Below are 10,883 nucleotides of genomic sequence, written 5' to 3'. Positions count from 1 at the left end.
TGACTGTGTGTCTAGGTATTTTTATTTAGAATTTATATTGTGTGTTTTATTTTATTTATTTTGTTCTACTGCTGTAGTTTTTGATTAAAAACAAAACAGAGCCAGCCGGCCAGCCAGCCAACCGGCCCACCGGCCGCGGCCCAGTGCGCAACAGCCGCAGCCCGCTAAACCTAGCGAAGCGGTACGCCCGCTCGCTCGCACCCGACCCGCGCCCGATCCACCCTTCGCCTCAAGCCGCCGATAGCGGGTCCCGCGCCCTGCTCATCCCCTCCACCGAGCCGGACACCGCGCGTCGCACGCGCGCACGCACGCCGAGGCCGACCCGGATCGATCCGGCGCCTGGTCGATCCCGTGCGAGCCAGGGACATCATGCGCGAGCCCAGGACCCCGAAGAACCCTACCGCAGCCCCTTCTCCGTCCTTTCCTCGTCCGCAGCAGCTAGGGCGAAACGGATCTCGCCGGAGGAGCTCCAAGTCCGCCGGACGCTGCCGTCGCCGTAAGAACTTGCAGAGCCACGCCGCCTGCTTCGTTCGAATCCCCTCTCAAAGCCTCTCTCGTCTGACACTTTCTCGTGGCCGAGAACGCAGCATCGCAGGAGGGACAAGCTCGTCCGCCGCCGCCGGAGCACAGCCGCTGTTCACGTCGTCATCACCGCCCGCAGAGGACGCCCCGCCGCCGTTGAGCACCACCACCACCTCCGCCACTCCACGCCGCCTCCGCCCGTCACCTCGCCTTCGCCGGAGACCCACCGGAGGAGCGCCGCCGCCAACGCCCGAGACCACCGTCGTTTTCCTCTGTTTTGGGTGAGCACACACGCCCGGCCAATCAAGAACTGCCATGTGGCAGTTGCTACATGAGCTGCTACAGTAACCGACCAGGAGAATTTTGTTTCTTTTTGTTCTTTTTCAGTTTTCAATTCTAACTTCAATTAGCTATAACTCCTATTCTATAAATCCAATTTAGGTAATTCTTTTTCATGTGCACTCACAAAAATCAGCACATTATCACAGCACCAACTTTGCACATGTCTACACCTTTCAAATTTGGATTCGTTCGGATTTGAATCAAATCTTCCGGAGGCCGTAACTTTCAAACCGTTCATCGGAATCGATTGTTTCTTTTTGCGTTGTGACCGTAGTGCAATTTAGGTGCTGTTAAGCTTCTGTTGTTGAGTTTTAAAAATGGTTTCCTTGCTGTTGGTTTTGTTTTGGTTCTTTTCGTGTTCCGGTGATTGATTTGTTGAATTGTGTGAAACGTGTAGATTGTCCGGAGTGCGACACGAGCTATTGTCAGGAGTGTGACTTTCTGAACCAGAACCAAGGCAAGTTACATGTTGATCATCCTTTACCTATTGTTTTCTATGCATGTAGTTATATCACACTATGAATATATGCATGTATAGGAGTATTATATATGTTGGCCATGCTGTTGAGCTATCTTCCTGTCTTTTGCAAATCGTGGTAGTTATAGTTTGCTATGCTTTGTAGATGAGGGGTGGTTCGTGTTTTCATTGAGTTTATGTGAGGATTATATATATATATATATATATATATATATATATATATATATATATATATATATATCAATTGAGTAGTAACTCAGGATTTAACTCACCTCTGGGCGGAAGTGGTATTGCTTGGTGTTGAGGGAAGGCATCATGGGGTCTTGCACCTTTTCTAAAGCCATGCGCTCATGAGAGTGCACCCTAAGTGGAATGCCGCCCAGGTTCAAAAAGATCAGACAGACTTAGTGACTAGTAGCTTCCATGTGCGGCCACTGGCTATATGGGCTCTGGCTTAGTTGATCAGTTGTTGGAACCCTGGCCCAAACAGTGTTGACAGATGTAGCATTTATAGGTGGGATGTGGCCGTCAGGTGGTTAAGGAACCTCTTCTGCAAGACTTCGTCTCAATCTTCGGATTGGGTCCAGTGGGTAAAGCGTACTAAACTCTGCAAAGTATTAAAACTAATCATGATTACCCGTGCCCCCGGATATGGGTAAATTTGAGCGACTATGCCATTACAGTTGTTGGATGGTCTTGACAGATGTGACACTTAATAAACTTGTTGGGCAACTTAATAAAGGGTAGGTTGGAGTTGATTTTGCCAACTCAACCTTGTGTATATAATTGTAGTAATAAAAGAACTAAATAAAAATTTGACTATTAGGTAGTTATGAGGACAAAATCAGCTTTCTGCAAAAATAAACCCTCAAGTCTTCCTTTTGTTATATTATGCATACACATGTAGGTCTGCTATATTATTACTCCTGTGTAACTTGCCAATACATTCCAAGTATTGACCTATATGGCTGCAACGTCTCATGTTGCAGGATATTCAGACGAAGAGTAAGGTACCGTTAGGGTCGCGAGTCTGCACTCAGCATCGCCAGTGGGCTATGATGGGACTCATTGTTATTTTCTGCTACTTTCCACTGTTTGATTGAATAAAGCTAGCCAAGTGCTATGCAGATTGTTTTATTTTATACATTCTGGATCATACGTTGTAATAAATGATGCACTTGCTATTCTGGTATTCATCTATACTGTGTGTGCTAGCGAGTTCGATCCAGGGACTAACACGGTAAGCACAGAGACTCAAATCCTTCAAGGTTTGGTCGTTACAGATGGTATTAGAGCAGTGTGTTGACTGTAGGACGTGACCCTAGAAAATGGATTAGAAAACCATAGGAGTGAAAATTATTTTATAAACTAGGTATACTTCTTACTGTTTATTAGTTAACCCCTCAAGTATCTTGAATAGTTTAGTAGGAACTAGTGTTGAGACCACCATTCATGTTTGTTTTATATTGCAACGTTATCATGTTAGCGTATCTGATTATGCCCACTTTCGTGGTATGAAGATACTAGATTGTTTGCTTGATTGTTAGTTGTTTGTTAAATTACATCTTGTCGAAATTATTCAACTATATATATAATACTATATTATGTTGTTTGTTGTTTGTTTGTTTGTTGGTGTTATTCGTTGTTGTGTTTTGTTGGCTTGATCATATTATGCATATGGGTAGAATATATTTATATATACATAGCGTTTGGCCCTATTATATCTATAACTCTTCTATGCTTGCCCACCAGATGCCGCCGAGGCGTGATAATAGGCGTAATGCTGCAGGAGGAGACAACAATGGCAATGATGTACCGCCATAGATGCAGCAGTTGCTTCAGGGACAGGCTCAGTTGATCCAGTTGCTTGTCCAGAACCAGAACAACAACAATAACAACAACAATCCACCGCCACCGCCACCTGTGGATATGCTTACCGGGTTCTTGAGGTTGAATCCTCAAAGGTTCTCCAGTTCCCCTGAACCTATTGTGGCTGATGACTGGCTCCGTGCAGTCAATAGGAACCTGGAGACGGTTGGATGCACAGATGCAGAGAGGGTGAGGTTTGCCTCACATTTGTTGGAGGGTCCTGCTGCAGCTTGGTGGGACAACTACTTGGTCACTTATCCCATTGCTACTATCGCATGGCCTCAGTTTCAGGATGCTTTTCGTGCTGCACATGTGTCTGCTGGTGCTATGAGTCTGAAAAAGAAGGAGTTCCGCAGTTTGCGCCAGGGAGGTCGCATAGTTAATGCGTATGTGGAGGAATTTAATAATCTTGCACGTTATGCTCCTAATGATGTTAACACTGATGCAGCTAGGCAGGAGAAATTCTTGGAGGGCCTTAATGATGAGTTGAGCCTTCAGTTGATAGTGGCCATTTTTAGGAATTGTCAGGAGCTGATTGATAAGGCTATTGTGCTGGAGGGAAAGCAACAGGCCATAGAGAATCGCAAGAGGAAGTACAACAACAATAACATGTATAATTCAGGACCACAGCAGATGCCACGCACTTCATATCATGGTAATGGAGGTAATGATCATAATCATCATGGAGGGAATGGCCACAACCATAATGGCCACCATCATCATAATGGGCACAAGAGTAACAATGGCAATGGCAGAGGTAATGGTAATGGCAATGGAGGGAACAATAACCAGAACCACCAGGTTACACGTGCGCCAAGGGATTTGAGTCAGGTGCAGTGCTTCAGGTGTAAGGCTATGGGGCACTATGCCACAGATTGCCCAGGGGCGAAGAACTCAGGATCCAGCAAGCCAAACCCCTTCCAAAAGGGTCATGTAAATCATGTTAATGTGGAGGAGGTTTACAATGAACCTGATGCAGTGATTGGTAAGTTCTTGATTAATTCAGTACCTGTAGTTGTTCTTTTTGATACTGGTGCATCGCATTCATTCATTTCGAGGGTATTTGTTGATAAACATGGATTGCCAACCAAAACACTTAGTATGCCTATTAGAGTGAGTTCCCCAGGGGCTGAGATGATAGCAGGTGTTGGTTGTCATCAGTTGACGTTGTCTATTGGGAAGCATGAGTTTCCTACAGATTTGATTATATTAAAGTCACAAGGTCTGGATATTATTTTGGGTATGGATTGGTTGCAGTTATATAAAGGTCGTATTGATTGTGGCAGTCGGTCTATCACTCTCAGTGCACCAGGAGGGAAGAGGATCTAATATGTGTGTAAGTATAAGCGTAATCAGGTGCAGGTGAACTCTCTTAAGGGGGGTAGCCTGGAAGAGGTGCCAGTTGTGAGAGATTATCCAGATGTGTTTCCAGAGGAGTTGCCAGGTATGCCACCAGATAGAGATATTGAGTTTCTTATTGATTTAATACCAGGCACTAGACCTATTGCAAAGAGACCGTATAGAATGCCTCCTCAAGAGTTGGAGGAATTGAAGAAGCAGATAGAGAATTGCAGGCACAAGGATTTATTCGCCCAAGTTCATCACCTTGGGGAGCTCCAGTTTGTTTTGTGGAGAAAAAGGATGGAACCTTGAGGATGTGTGTTGATTATCGTTCTCTGAATGAGGTAACCATTAAGAATAAGTATCCTTTGCCTATGATAAATGATCTGTTTGACCAGTTGGAAGGAGCTACTGTGTTTTCTAAGATTGATCTTCGTTCTGGTTATCATCAATTAAAGATTCGTGAGCAAGATATTCTCAAGACTGCTTTTACTACGAGGTATGGGTTGAATGAATATACTGTTATGTCATTTGGATTGACTAACGCTCCTGCATACTTCATGAATATGATGAACAAGGTGTTTATGGAGTTCTTGGATAAATTTGTGGTTGTTTTCATTGATGATATATTGGTGTTCTCCAAGAATACGAAAGAGCATGAGGTGCATCTGCGTTTGGTATTGGAGAAATTGAGGGAACATCAGCTGTACACCAAGTTTAGCAAATGTGAGTTTTGGGTGGATGAGGTAGCATTCCTTGGACATGTTGTGTCAGGTAATGGAGTTGCAGTTGATCCATCTAAGGTTGCTGCAGTTACAGAGTGGGAGACACCCACGATAGTTGGAGAGATTTGCAGCTTTTTGGGCCTTGCAGGTTATTACAGGAGGTTTATTGAGAACTTTTCTAAGATTGCAAAGCCTATGACTGAATTGTTGAAGGAGAAGAAGTTTGTTTGGACTGATGAATGTGAAGCCATCTTTCAGGAATTGAAGCAGCGGTTGGTTACAACACCAGTCTTAACTCTGCCGGATATACATAAGGACTTCCAGGTATATTGTGATGCTTCTCGTCAAGGACTTGGGAGTGTTTTGATGCAGGAAGGTAAAGTTGTTTCATATGCTTCACGTCAGCTTAAGAATCATGAGCATAATTATCCTACACATGATTTGGAGTTAGCCTCAGTTGTGCATGCATTGAAAACTTGGAGGCCATATCTTATTGGTAATCATTGTGATATATTTACTGATCATTAGAGCTTGAAGTATATTTTTACTCAGAAGGATTTGAACCTCAGGCAGAGGAGATGGTTGGAGCTTATTAAAGATTATGATTTGAATGTGCAGTATCATCCTGGTAAGGCTAATGTTGTTGCTGATGCATTGAGTCGTAGGAGCCATGCTAATGCAATTAATATTGATAATATGCCACCCGAGTTATGTGAACAGTTCAGGAATCTCAGGTTGGAGATGGTTCCTAAGGGATATTTAGCAATAGTTGAGGTAAAGCCTACTTTGCTTGACAGGATCAGAGGAGCTCAAAAGGGTGATAAGGAGATCGCTGAGATAAAAGAGAACATGGTTAAAGGTAAGGCAGAAGGTTTCCATGAGGATGAACATGGAGCCATATGGTTTGAGAAGCGTATTTGTGTGCCTCAAGATGCGGATATCAGGAAGTTAATTCTTCAGGAGGTGCATGATTCACCTTATTCTATTCACCCAGGTAATACTAATATGTATTTGGATTTGAGGGAAAGATTTTGGTGGCCTAGCCTGAAGAGGGAAATTGCTGGATATATTGCAACATGTGATGTGTGCCAGAGAGTTAAAGCAGAACATTAGAGACCAGCAGGTTTGTTACAGCTATTGCCTATACCTGATTGGAAGTGGGATGAGATTGGTATGGACTTCATTACATGTTTACCCAGGAATCGGTCAGGTTATGATTCTATTTGGGTAGTTGTTGATCATTTGACTAAAGTTGCTCACTTCATCCCGGTAAAGACTACTTATACCAGTGCTCAGCTAGCAAAAATTTATATGTCTAAAATTGTTTGTCTGCATGGAGTTCCAAGGAAGGTAGTGTCTGATAGAGGTACTCAGTTCACATCCAAATTTTGGCGTCAGTTGCATGAATCCTTGGGCACCAGGATGGAGTTCAGTACAACTTTCCATCCACAGACAGATGGGCGGACAGAGAGGGTAAATCAGATTTTGGAGGATATGTTGAGAGCTTGTGCTTTGGACTATGGGTCCAGTTGGGATGATAATTTACCTTATGCAGAGTTCTCATATAATAACAGTTATCAGGCTAGTCTGAAGATGGCACCGTTTGAGGTATTGTATGGCAGAAAGTGCAGGACACCGTTGATGTGGGATGAGGTTGGAGAACATCAATTCTTTGGACCACACTTGATCAGGGATGCTGAGGAGAAGGTCAAGTTGATTCGTTACAGGCTGAAGATAGCACAGTCCAGGCAGAAGAGTTATGCGGATGCAAAACGTAAGGAGGTGACATATGAGGTAGGAGACCGTGCATATCTTCGAGTTTCACCACTTCGTGGAATTAAGAGGTTTGGAATCAAAGGTAAGTTAGCACCACGTTTTGTGGGGCCTTACAAGATCTTGGAGCGTAGAGGAGAGGTAGCTTATCAGCTGGAGTTGCCAGAATCCTTGTCAGGAGTTCATGATGTGTTTCATGTATCTCAGTTGAAGAAGTGCCATGCAGAGATGATGGATGTTCCATTGTGGGACACAGTGCCACTTGAGGCAATTCAGTTGGAGAGTGATTTGACATATGAGGAGAAGCCTTTTAAGATTCTGGAGACAGCAGAGAGAGTTACTCGCACCAAGACAATTAAGTTATGCAAGGTTCAGTGGGATCATCACACAGAGGAGGAAGCTACCTGGGAACAAGAGGAAGATCTCAGGCAGGATCACCCACACCTATTTGCTAGCCAGCCCGAATCTCGAGGGCGAGATTCATCTTAATGGGGGTAGGTTTGTAACATCCCAATTTTCCTAAATTAGGATGTTATTAGATCATTCATATGCATATCATATTTTTATTGCATTATTTGTCTTTCTGCAATATTCAAATCATTATGCAACAAAGGCAATTTATTGGAGTGGAGATAACGTGACTTCTCCCCTGTTTAAAAATGTCCATATTGTGCAGAATATTATTTCCAGTTCATCTAATATGTTATGGTAATTTTTTTGCAATCTCAAAAATATTTTAATTGTGTGTTATTTTACTGTTTGTGTGGCCTTTTGCATCAAAATTATTTTACAAAAACTGCATTAGTATTGGAACAAGTGTTCCTGTAGTTTATAGCTGTAGGGCTATTTTTGACTGTGTGTCTAGGTATTTTTATTTAGAATTTATATTGTGTGTTTTATTTTATTTATTTTGTTCTGCTGCTGTAGTTTTTGATTAAAAACAAAACAGAGCCAGCCGGCCAGCCTGCCAGCCTGCCAGCCAACCGGCCCACCGCCCGCGGCCCAGTGCGCAACAGCCGCAGCCCGCTAAACCTAGCGAAGCGGTATGCCCGCTCGCTCGCACCCGACCCGCGCCCAATCCACCCTTCGCCTCTAGCCGCTGATAGCGGGTCCCGCGCCCTGCTCATCCCCTCCACCGAGCCGGACACCGCGCGCCGCACGCGCGCACGCACGCCGAGGCCGACCCGGATCGATCCGGCGCCTGGTCGATCCCGTGCGAGCCAGGGACATCACGCGCGAGCCCAGGACCCCGAAGAACCCTACCGCAGCCCCTTCTCCGTCCTTTCCTCGTCCGGACGAGCAGCTAGGGCGAAACGGATCTCGCCGGAGGAGCTCCAAGTCCGCCGGACGCTGCCGTCGCCGTAAGAACTCGCAGAGGCACGCCGCCTGCTCCGTTCGAATCCCCTCTCAAAGCCTCTCTTGTCTAACACTTTCTCGTGGCCGAGAACGCAGCATCGCGGGAGGGACAAGCTCGTCCGCCGCCGCCGAAGCACAGCCGTTGTTCACGTCGTCATCGCCGCCCGAAGAGGACACCCCGCCGCCGTTGAGCACCACCACCACCTCCGCCACTCCACGCCGCCTCCGCCCGTCACCTCGCCTTCGCCGGAGACCCACCGGAGGAGCGCCGCCGCCAATGCCCGAGACCGCCATCGTTTTTCTCTGATTTGGGTGAGCACACACGCCCGACCAATCAAGAACTGCCACGTGGCAGTTGCTACATGAGCTGCTACAGTAACCGACCAGGAGAATTCTGTTTCTTTTTGTTCTTTTTCAGTTTTCAATTCTAACTTCAATTAGCTATAACTCCTATTCTATAAATCCAATTTAGGTAATTCTTTTTCCTGTGCACTCACAAAAATCAGCACATTATCACAGCACCAACTTTGCACATGTCTACACCTTTCAAATTTGGATTCGTTCATATTTGAATCAAATCTTCCGGAGGCCGTAACTTTCAAACCGTTCATCGGAATCGATTGTTTCTTTTTGCGTTGTGACCGTAGTGCAATTTAGGTGCTGTTAAGCTTCTGTTGTTGAGTTTTAAAAATGGTTTCCTTGCTGTTGGTTTTGTTTTGGTTCTTTTCGTGTTCCGGTGATTGATTTGTTGAATTGTGTGAAACGTGTAGATTGTCCGGAGTGCGACACGAGCTATTGTCAGGAGTGTGACTTTCTGAACCAGAACCAAGGCAAGTTACATGTTGATCATCCTTTACCTATTGTTTTCTATGCATGTAGTTATATCACACTATGAATATATGCTTGTATAGGAGTATTATATATGTTGGCTGTGCTGTTGAGCTATCTTCCCGTCTTTTGCAAATCGTGGTAGTTGTAGTTTGCTATGCTTTGTAGACGGGGGGTGGTTCGTGTTTTCATTGAGTTTATGTGAGGATTATATATATCAATTGAGTAGTAACTCAGGATTTAACTCACCTCTGGGCGGAAGTGGTATTGCTTGGTGTTGAGGGAAGGCATCATGGGGTCTTGCACCTTTTCTAAGGCCATGCGCTCATGAGAGTGCACCCTAAGTGGAATGCCGCCCAGGTTCAAAAAGATCAGACAGACTTAGTGACTAGAGCTTCCATGTGCGGCCACTGGCTATATGGGCTCTGGCTTAGTTTATCAGTTGTTGGAACCCTGGCCCAGACAGTGTCGACAGATGTAGCATTTATAGGTGGGATGTGGCCGTCAGGTGGTTAAGGGAACCTCTTCTGAAAGACTTCGTCTCAATCTTCGGATAGGGTCCAGTGGGTAAAGCGTACTAAACTTTGCAGAGTATTAAAACTAATCTTAGCCGTGCCCCTGGTTATGGGTAAATTTGAGCGACTATGCCATTACAGTTGTTGGATGATCTTGACAGATGTGACACTTAATAAATTTGTTGGGCAACTTAATAAAGGGTAGGTTGGAGTTGATTTTGCCAACTCAACCTTGTGTATATAATTGTAGTAATAAAAGAACTAAATAAAAATTCGACTATTAGGTAGTTATGAGGACAAAATCAGCTTTCTGCAAAAATAAACCCTCAAGCCTTCCTTTTGTTATATTATGCATACACATGTAGGTCTGCTATATTATTACTCCTGTGTAACTTGCCAATACATTCCAAGTATTGACCTATATGGCTGCAACGTCTCATGTTGCAGGATATTCAGACGAAGAGTAAGGTACCGTTAGGGTCGCGAGTCTGCACTCAGCATCGCCAGTGGGCTATGATGGGACTCATTGTTATTTTCTGCTACTTTCCGCTGTTTGATTGAATAAAGCTAGCCAAGTGCTATGCAGATTGTTTTATTTTATACATTCTGGATCATACGTTGTAATAAATGATGCACTTGCTATTCTGGTATTCATCTATACTGTGTGTGCTAGCGAGTTCGATCCAGGGACTAGCACGGTAAGCACAGAGACACAAATCCTTCGAGGTTTGGTCGTTACAAAGGCATGTTGGGAAAAAAGTAGCTGTCTGGAGCATGCAACATTCCGATCATTTTGTGCAGTTCCACTAAAATAGAGTTGAGCATCCCTGTTCCAAAGATATTAAGTGTGATTATGATAATAGAGGACTGCTGATGAAACAATAAACACACAAATAGAAGCCGGTCACCTTTACAGTCTCTCTTAAGACTAACTAGTTGGAGAAGATTAAGCAAATAGTTGGAGAATATTAGGCTCAGAGTTGGATGAGGAGGATAGAGAAAAACCAATCTCCCTTTGTGCAGTCGCACTGAAATGTAGAGACGTTGCCAGTGTGTCATTTTAGTACAACTGCACAAAACACTCTTAAGGAAAAAGTGATTTGTGTAGTTCACCAAAAGGTCGCAATAGCAACG

At 44.4% G+C, this 10,883-nt stretch overlaps 1 long non-coding RNA gene across 1 annotated transcript; it reads left to right on the top strand.

Annotated features, from left to right (window-relative positions):
• Positions 1-269: 269 nt before the first annotated feature.
• LOC123141572 (uncharacterized) lies at positions 270-1,321 on the top strand. Its single transcript, XR_006470354.1, has 3 exons — positions 270-496; positions 588-803; positions 1,262-1,321. It is a non-coding gene; the product is annotated as an uncharacterized lncRNA (long non-coding RNA).
• Positions 1,322-10,883: the final 9,562 nt, after the last annotated feature.

This window comes from Triticum aestivum, chromosome 6D, assembly GCF_018294505.1.
Source record: "Triticum aestivum cultivar Chinese Spring chromosome 6D, IWGSC CS RefSeq v2.1, whole genome shotgun sequence".
In the NCBI taxonomy this organism is placed as follows: Eukaryota; Viridiplantae; Streptophyta; class Magnoliopsida; order Poales; family Poaceae; genus Triticum; species Triticum aestivum.
This window is presented reverse-complemented; position numbering and strand designations above follow the sequence as displayed.